Genomic DNA, 10040 nt, shown 5'->3' with positions numbered 1-10040 from the left:
TTTCTTAAAGTAGTATATTACTTTGAAAGCCAATTTTCAAATTGTCTTAAGGATGGTCACATTTAGTATATGGTCCGCAGAGTGTGAAAAAGTTTCAGTTGACCCTGGAGCTAAATCAAATTTTGAATAAAACTAGTTTGCATCTCAATATGTAAAAAAAAAATTGTGAAATTTGCTAATGTGACTTAATGTCCTTCAAACATACATGGGTAAGTTTGGTATCATTAGTACAGCATGGCTCTATGGGATCAAGAAGTTTACTCAAAGGGACAATAAGATTCATTACTAAGACATGCAAATCAAAAGCCATATATGAATTAGGCAAAGCATAAAACTGAATGGACAAGCAAATAATTTTTTTAGTAATAATCCAAAATTCAAAGTAGCTGGCATTGGTATTTCATCCATCCATTATCTATTCAGCTTATCCTGAACAGGGTCGCAGGAGGCTGGAACCAATCCCAGATGATACTGGGCGAGAGGCGGGGTACACCCTGAGAAGGTCGCAGTCTATCACAGGGCTGACACTCAGAGACAGGCAACCCCATACACTCCTACAAGCAATTTAGAGTCACCAGTGAACCTAAACTGTATGTCTTTGGACTGTGGGACGAAGCCGGAGTACCTATAGAGAACCCATGTAGGCTCAGGGAGAACATGCAAACGCCACACAGAAAAGCACCAGGTCAGCCAGGGCTCAAACCTGGAACCTTCTTGCTGTGAGGCAACAGCTCTAAACAGTGTTCTACCATGCCACCCTTTGGTATTTCAATGTTTATAAATTAGAATTAAAGATGGAACATTTTTTGATTTGTATTCACTGTAATGTAAAGTTAGGAACTTATTGTCAGTATGTGTAGTACATGCAGTGATATCTGGCTGAGGTACTGTAGATCCATACTTTGCTATACCCACCCAGATTATAAGTATACACTTGCTTATGTTGAAAGTATGGCATGAGAGAATATTGTGAAACAGCCACAGCCTGCAGCTTGCTGCAGACCAAAGCCTGAGGGAGTACAGTACAGTGCTTTGGTGCCGGGGGAAAACAAATTCTCAGGCCAGAGGTTTAGGGTGTTGCCTGGCTCTTCTGTCAACTGCATTTAACAAGACAGAACACAACTCAGACACAGATCACATAGATATAAAGCTTCTAACTATGTCAGGGGAAAAAGTGCTAGATCATTTGTTTCATTATGGCATATACTGCATGACTGCCATGCATACAATGGATGGAAATCATAACTTGATAAAAAAAAAAAAAGGAAGTCATTGTTGAAATGTCCTGTACAAAAGAAAAAAGAACACACTAAGACAGTACTGGATGATGGAATGCTGTATGTATTAACTTTATGTAACATATACGCAAGACTAACTACAATGATGAGCTATCTCAACTGAAAATACCAATTTTCCGATGTACGGTAGGTGATTTTGACAGTTGAGCACTGTATTCTGAAATTAGTCAGCCTTCCCTTCCTTGTATCTAACTCGTTCAAAACACAGCTGCTTGTCTGCTGACAAGTACTTGTGAGCATGAACACATGACCCCTGTTCTGTTTTTTCCCCATTGGCTTCCTGTACATTTTAGAATGTTATTTGTTTGTAAGGCATTTAAAGGTATAGTCGGTGTTTCTGGAAAAACTAGCAAGAGGCAGCTAAATGTTCAAAGTAGCCACTCTTCCAAAACTTAACGCAAACTGCAACTTGCACTGCTAACACCAATGCTAATTCAGTTTCACCTCCTGCAGCATTCAACTTCTTTTTAGTTATAACTTTCCTGAATACGGTCTCTGATTGTGACCAAAAACACATCTGCCTGCAACACCTGGTGGGAGACTATCATGCAATGAGTACAAGGGCAGAGTGTGTGCAAGGAGGAAGTAAGTTGACAGGCAGGTAGACCCTGCAATGGTTTTGCTCGGACCAAGTAAAATTACTGGTGAGGTTTTTTTGGCCCTGTTGCTGCTCCAGATGACAGATGTATTTATTTATTTATGTATTTATTTGTTTGTTTGTTGTTCTGATGATGTCAGTGCATTTAATGTATTCATTGCCATTGGGATGAAAAGAGGATTTCAAGAAATGTGATAAAACCAAACCTACCTTTAATGGATTGGTCCCTTCTTACCTGCAGCGGCACAAACCAGTTGCATCCCCTTAGGTCCTCAAGTCACTTTCTTTTAGATGTACCAAAGCTGAGATACAAGCGCTGGGGTGACTGGGCGTTTGCTATAATGATCCAAAAACTGTGGAACAGTGTACCTGTTAATATTAGCTCTGCAAAGGATCTAATATCATTTTATAATATAAAGGATCTAATAATATTTAAGTCACTGCTCAGAAATAAATTTATTTTTTCTTTTTACTGGCCTTAGGATTGTAATGTCTCCTTTTCTAATGTTTTTATTGTTTGTGTCTCTTGTTCTTTTTTTTATATATTTTTCTGTAACTTATGTGAAGTACTTTGCTCCACAAGTTGTTTTTAAAATGCTATATAAATAACTTTTAATTTGATTTGAGCTGATGACAAATAATAAGAGAAATATAACCTAAGGTCCTTTGTCTGTGCATACAGTGCAGAAAGACATATACAATATGTGGACCAAATCTTTCATGATTGTATTAATTGCTTACATTTAATTGCTTTGCCTCTGCTCATAGAGATATATTTTAATGGCGTTATATTTGTAAGGCTTACAATTGTTTAAAAAAGTATTAAAAAGGAAGATAACTTTATTTGAAAGACATTATTAGACACAATCTAGTGCTGAATTCATCTAAGTAATGTGGGACATTCCTGTGTCAGGCCACATCTTTACTCCTATGTCATCTTTGTCTGATTTATATTTATATTTCTGATTTATATTTCAGAACACAGTGTGATATTTCTTAAATTAGTGTCGTCATTAAAAGGTGTTTTGTTTCTTCCATTAGATGCTGTCATGGTGGTAAGCAGTAGTCTGATGTAAATCATCTCCGCTTTGTGTTGGCTCTGAGTAAGGATCTCCGCAGGGCCTATATGCATGCCTGCCAGCCATATCACATGCACAATCACACAACCTAAAAACATGCACAGCAATGACACACATAGGCATTTATATAATAAGAAAAGCTCATACAGAGCACACAACCCATACACATACTGTACATACACTGACACTGTATGCATAGGTTCACAGGCACAGAGAGAGAGAGAGAGAGAGAGAGAGAGAGACTTGTCATCCACCTGTCAGGAGCAGTAATCATTTCAAAGCGTTTGTCTGTGTGGCCTCTGCCACACGCCCTCCATGTTGAACACTGGAGAATAATCATTTAAATGTCTCCCAATCAGCCCCTTTGCCATCTTCAATTACACCTTTCCACCCTTACATTTGTATAATTTTCTAATCTAGCTGAGGCGTGGGGCTGTCAAGTGTGCCAGAGAAAGCAGCAAAGCACCGGTGAAGACTGACAGATGGATCCACCAAGATGGAGAGGCAAGTCTTTAGATCTTTCATATGTCCAAGTATTGTTGGTGGGTTATGGTCACATCCAGCAAGATTTTTTGCTGTTGTTATGGGATGTAGTACAGGTTGTTTTCTGTCTCTTAACAACTATATATGTATTTTTACAATAAAAGTAAGACTGAAGTTCAAGTTTTCTGGGGGAGGAGGGCTCACTATGTAAAATAGCATGTTACCAATTTGTACAAAAAGTGATTTCTACAAGTTATTTCTTACCAGGTTCATCAGTGGTTTGGCATTTCCCAAGTTGAATTATGCCTAACTGAATATTAAAGAGTGCTACCAGCACTACCAGTAGCTCTGATTCTACTCAGTATTGATTTTCTGTTATTTCAAAAGTCCAGAACTTACTACTTTTCTGTAGAGTCACAGTAATGCACAGAGGTACAGTAAAAGTGTTTCAAAAGGGCAGCTATTGATCAAACTTAGGTTTTAGCAGTGCTGTTCTGAGTAGATGGATCTAAAGTGCCAGTGTAACCCTTGGTCATCACCCATTGTAGTGTTACGGTGTTAATATACTACATGCCCGACTGCCCACCACTCTCATTACTGGGAAAAAAGAAAAAAACATCTAAAGGGACATCCCCTTCTTGTATTTCTGGAACTGAAAGAAACACACTGAAAGACTAGATATGTTATAGCAATATCTCTCACGTTCGATATAAATTCACATACAGTATAGTGTATGTGTAATAAAACTGTATATTCACAGCCTTGATGGATCACATACAGTAAGAGTCTTAGGATTACCTGCAAAACATTAACTTTCAGAAGCAACACTAGGAGTAATGAACATGTAATCAGTGAGCTTGTAAATAACTTTTTAAATGCTTCTCCAAGGAGAGAAGACCAGTGGCAATCACTGCCACAGTAATTTTCAAAAATTGCTGAAATACAGTATACGCACCCACACATATATGAGGATTAGTTAGTTAATTCAGCTTGTTGTGAACAAATGCGATGCTTCAGTTCTGCTGGCAAATTAAACATCTCTGGCTTGTGGTTTCAGACTCATTAGAATAGATCTAAGAGATCTGTTAAAATAGAATGTGTCCTTGATTTGACTCAGAGACCTGCCAACCCATCAGCTCTCGAATTGAGTCAGAGCCAAGGCCAAGACACATTCATTTTCACTAAAAGAGTGAATATGCAAAAGGTTTCATTCCAGTGAAAAAAATACAAAGCTTTCTATGAACACACGTATGTGTAATAATAATAATACATACATAAATCTAATTATTTATCACTTTATTCTATTCCTTTACTTAACTTTATAGGCAAAAGATAAAAGGATAAGAGCCAAAATACAAACATACACTTATAAAACTTATTAACACTTTCATGCCTTTATAATACTGTAAGTAAAACAAAGCTAAGTTTAGCACATTATACTGTATGTAAACATGCACAGCTGTAATCTACATTCATCTGTCATGTCAAACAGACAAAAAAATAAATTAGTTGTGAGTAATTGCATTTTTATAACTTGCAGTTCCTTTTGTGCAATTAATAAGAGAGTGTGTCAGAATTTGACTGATGTGCCCTCAAACATCAGAATCACAGAGTGCAGCTCAATGCCTGCTTCTTCAGTGGGGTTTGTGTATCCTTCTGAAAGCGGAAGACATCCACTGATACACTCATGTCTTTCATTTCATTTTCTCCCTCTGAACTCCATTTCCTTGTGAGTTTCATTAGATCCTAATCAGCAAGATTGGCTGCAGTGTTACAACACAGGTGTGGCGATTTAATAAGGCAAACGTGTGGTCTTCTCATTAGAAAACAGCCCTTCATTTGTAACCATCTGTTTAGAATACTTTAAACCAGGGCTTCATCTTATATTTGGAGTCATTTCTCATTTCACACAGCTAGCTTGATAATACTGAGCGAATATAATTTTGCCAAGGTTTGCATTTTGGTTGAAAAGTAAATAAAACAACCATGGAGATCATGGCCTTTGTCTCAAAAGTAAAAGGCAGAATAAGAATGATTACATAAAAATAGTGACACGGTTTGTAAAATGCATCTGTGGTTATGAAAGATCTCGTTACGTTATCCTTGTCCTCAAATCTTGTCCACAAACAAGCAGCGGGTAATCTGATAAATAATGCTTCCCCTCATAAGCTTTGCCTGTTGAACAGCTTTCTGTCTGAGGACAAGTATAGCTGTTCAGATTTTCCCAACTGGACTTCTGACAGACACTTTCACAAACAGAAATGCAACACCTCTGCATCAGATTCCTCACCACGGCTGAAGGAAGGCGTGCGAGAGAGAGTGAGAGGGAGGGAAAAGCATGAGGAAGGGAAAAACAGACATAGTGTAGGCGCTAATACATATATACTGTGTACACAGAATATACATCACTTTGATGAAAGGATTTATTGCAGGAGAGTTGTCTTAGACTGCACTAGTTTTAGTTTGGTGTATGTAATAAACTGCCACTGATATAAGCTACCTGTCTACTCAGGACATCAGTGCACTAATGAACATTTTAGACTCACATTGCTTAAAACACCCTTGACTGGCTATGAATAAGAGTCACCTGCCAACACTATTTTCAGACTCACTCTTTTGTAGCAAACCTAAATTGGGCTTTCCTCTTAGAAACCAGGAGAGAAAATCATCACAAATCACACAATATAATCCTTATGTTTAAAGACAGCTGTACTAAATCCTGAATTGAAAGTTGAAATCAAATGTACCATGAATGATCCTTTAAAAGTTTAAGGAAGCACACAGAAATGCAAAGCAATCCAGTGGAGCTGCTTAAGACATAGTCAGACACTTTTATGCTTTTCTAATAATGTAAAATGACACTAAAACAGCAGAACCTATGTTTAACACTGACACGTGGAGGCTGAGTACCGTTCCTTACATGAATTTTACATTGTACGGTAGTCATAGTGACTCACCAAGCAACTCGGTCTCATGCTGTTTAACACAAAACCTGTTTTTAAAATCTATTTTCTCAAGATCAACTTGGAATTCAACCTGCAAAATAATGTTCTATTTCCCTGGAAATCAAAAACCTTAATATTTCAATAATGTGTCTTGATTTTAAAACATAGGTTATGGCTTACAATTTTCAGGTTGACCACCGCCCAACACAAATAATCTTACATTTGGTCAACAATGCTATGTTGTGGTTGTGGATTTTGACTTTATTTTTATAACTTTTTGTGATAAATTAGTGTTTTCCTCAAAAAATTCCTGAGAAGCTTTTCTATTTGTGTACATCTGCCGAGTGGAGGAGGGTTGGAAGAGAATGGACTTAGTTAAGTGATGCCCTAACTGTCCTACTAAGTATTATTTTGTCACTGTTAAAATGCATTGCATCTTTTAAAATACGAATAAACCAAAATAACCAAATACAATAGCTTCTCAGCAAGCACAATCCTGAAGAAATGAATAATATACAGCACATTTTTGTGAGACTTTCTGAGTTAGAGATGTGAAATGCATGTCCCAAAATCATTTATCATACAATGACAATGAGTTTTATTACAACATGTGTAATATTATAAAATGCAGAGAAGGAAGTGAATTGCTGCTTATATCCTACAGACATTGTTTTTATCTACTCCCTGGTCACAAATAATTAAGGAAGAGCATGTATGGCAGATGCCGGAGTGTAGGAGATGACTGGAAAGAAAGCAACATTGTTGTTGTTCTTTCCTCACACTGAACATATTGGGGCTATTAGGAAACTATGTAAAGCTGCTTGATTAATTTATTTGTTGCATTCTTTGCAATTAAAATGAACCATCAAATCATGCTATCCCATTAACACCAACCTCAATAGAAGCAGGAGTTAACACTGAAACATTCATAAGTTCCAACTGGGTTTTGACCCACTCAAAAATAATATTTTCTACCAGACTTGAATATTTTACATTGAAAATAATGTATAGATGCATTTCTTAAGTATAGTTAAATATAGTAACTCCAGCTTCTATGCATTCAAAATATATTATTCTAAATGTGAAAATAATGTTTGACATAGAACAAATATAAAGAGCTCTATGTTACAGACCTGATGATGTTTATATAAAAGATGAAATATGCTGCAAAAACAAGCCCACAAATAAATTACCATACAGCACAAATGTTAAAGGCTGAAAGAGTAAAAGACGGGGCAGAAATCATCTGCCAGTGATTGAAAAGCGAGGGCTTGGACGTCCGTTGCAGATGATAAAGCTTTGTGTGGAGTTAGTTATTTTTTGAGGGAGTGGCTAATTCCCACTAAGAAACTTTACTGATTCAAATTAATTAATCCATTTATAGAGGAAGGGGATTCTGTAGCTCTGGAGCGACTTAAAATGTCTACACAAATTAAACTGTAAATGTTCTGCCTTTAATGATATTCCCAAGTAATTGAATCACAGGAATGTTTCAAAATATGTGGCATTAGCATGCAAAAACCATGTGTTTTAGCAATGGGTAACCCAAATAAATTTGATATTAATTAATTTTTGATATGGTTCAAGTCTATTTAGTGTGAGTGTAATTACCATTTCAGCGTTGAAGTAAAAGCATATTAGTTTAGGGGGAAGAGCAGATAAAACTAATAAAAAGTTATGTTTCAGATGAACACATATAGAAAATCAATGTAACAACAAGGTTAATTATTCAGTTAACATCGAAATAAATAATTTCAACTTATATAATAAAAGTTATCAGTGCAACATTCTAAGTGTGTTTTTTTTAATAATTCCATCGCTGTGCACTGAAATGGCAAACCAGTATTTGACATGGAGTTGCATATGGTTTTAACCTTTATATATACACACTAAGTTTGGTCTGGCAGTAATGTTATAACTGTCCCATATCACCCCATTCCTCCTTTTCCTTCCCTAATACTTTGTGACAGCCATACCACAACATCCTTGGCTAATCCCAACAGGAAAAGCATAGATTAGACATTTTGTACCTGCACAGATGATTTTGCATGCACTCCATGACAAGTGCCACTACCTATGCCAAAAACAAAAAAAGTGAAAAAGATAGACACAGTAGAAAAACAAGTACGACATAATTATCCCTTTCTAATTTACTGAGTGAAGTTGGTGGGATAATTGATGCAGTGTTGTTCATTGCACATCTGTTTTTCATGACACATGGCACAGTGTGTATATCTGTGTGTTTGTATGTGTGTGTGTGTGTGAGTGTACAGTTTGTGACTATATGCAGGTTTGGCATGGTTCCGGCTTGAGACAGGTGAGAGTACCTTCACACTTTTGCTGTGGATGTTTTTGTCACACACCCCCCATACAACACATAGAAAGAGCAGACACACACACACACACACACACACACACACACACACACACTACACCCCATATACCACACATAAAGAGCAGTGACACACACACACACACACACACACACACACACACACACACACTTTAGTTAAAAAGGCCCCACCCCATTCCTGTTGTATGTATGAGTACAGTGTACATTGCTTATATATTGTGGAGATGTACTGTTCAGTAACTTAAAGTTTGAACTCAAACAATGTGAATAAAGCCCACCCTGGTAGTCACATTTCTCTTTCTATCTCTGAAATGTGCTTCACAATTCACACTCAGTTCCTGCAAAAACAGTTTTCAGCAGCAAGAACAAGCCTACAAAGGAGAAAGAGAATATTTTGCCAATTACCAGCACATAGTTCAGCATCTAACTGGTGACAACCCTAATAAACTTAGTATGACAATGTGATGGTTGTGATTCTGTTTAAATTGCATATAAAAGTCACAAAAAGTGTAGCATTCCACATCATCTTGTCAACAAACTTTAAACCTCTTCATGTCTGCAATAAGCAAGAAATCGATTCTCTCCATGCAGATCTACTTATTAACCTTGCATCTCAAGCGGCGTACACATATACTGTACCTGCACTGAACATTAATTCAAAAGAGCATTATTAGCATGCCATAAAATTGTTACTATATTTATTCAAAGTACAGTTTTAACCAAATGGAGATCTTTATTTCAAGAACAAATGCAACATAATTGTACAAAATCATTCCATGCCACAAAAATCCTATCAAAATAAACATTCACACAATTTGCTAACTGGACAGCCTTTAATTTCTGGGCAGGCAGGAAAGGCACTTTAATGCAATACCTTTTCGATTTGCTTTTAATGTTCTCAGCACTCAGGTGTGATTGGTGAGATTTGAGTGCAGTGGCAGAGTGGCCATAGGGAGAACCAAAGCTTTTCCCACTGGGCCACTGCACAAATTGGGCAGGTAGCACAATGATCTTTCAATCAGAGACAGACAAAGAAAAACAGAGCGACACATCGAAGGAGTGAAAAAGTGCAAGAGGGAGCATGGTGATCAGGTTGCATGGCCCACTGTGGTTCTGTGTGGCAAACATCTCCCTCACATTTCTCTCCCTTCCCAGCTTATGGAAACACATTGAAAACATCAGCTTTGATCGAGCACAAACCAAATTTTGAGTGTAGAGCAGTCTGTGAGTCAACATTTGTGAGCGTGCAGACATGGACTTGTAAGAGCAGAACAAAATTGGAGC

This window comes from Monopterus albus, unplaced genomic scaffold (assembly GCF_001952655.1).
Source record: "Monopterus albus unplaced genomic scaffold, M_albus_1.0 scaffold23.1, whole genome shotgun sequence".
Lineage (NCBI taxonomy): Eukaryota > Metazoa > Chordata > Actinopteri > Synbranchiformes > Synbranchidae > Monopterus > Monopterus albus.
The sequence above is the reverse complement of the archived record's forward strand: the minus strand, read 5'-3'. Positions refer to the sequence as shown.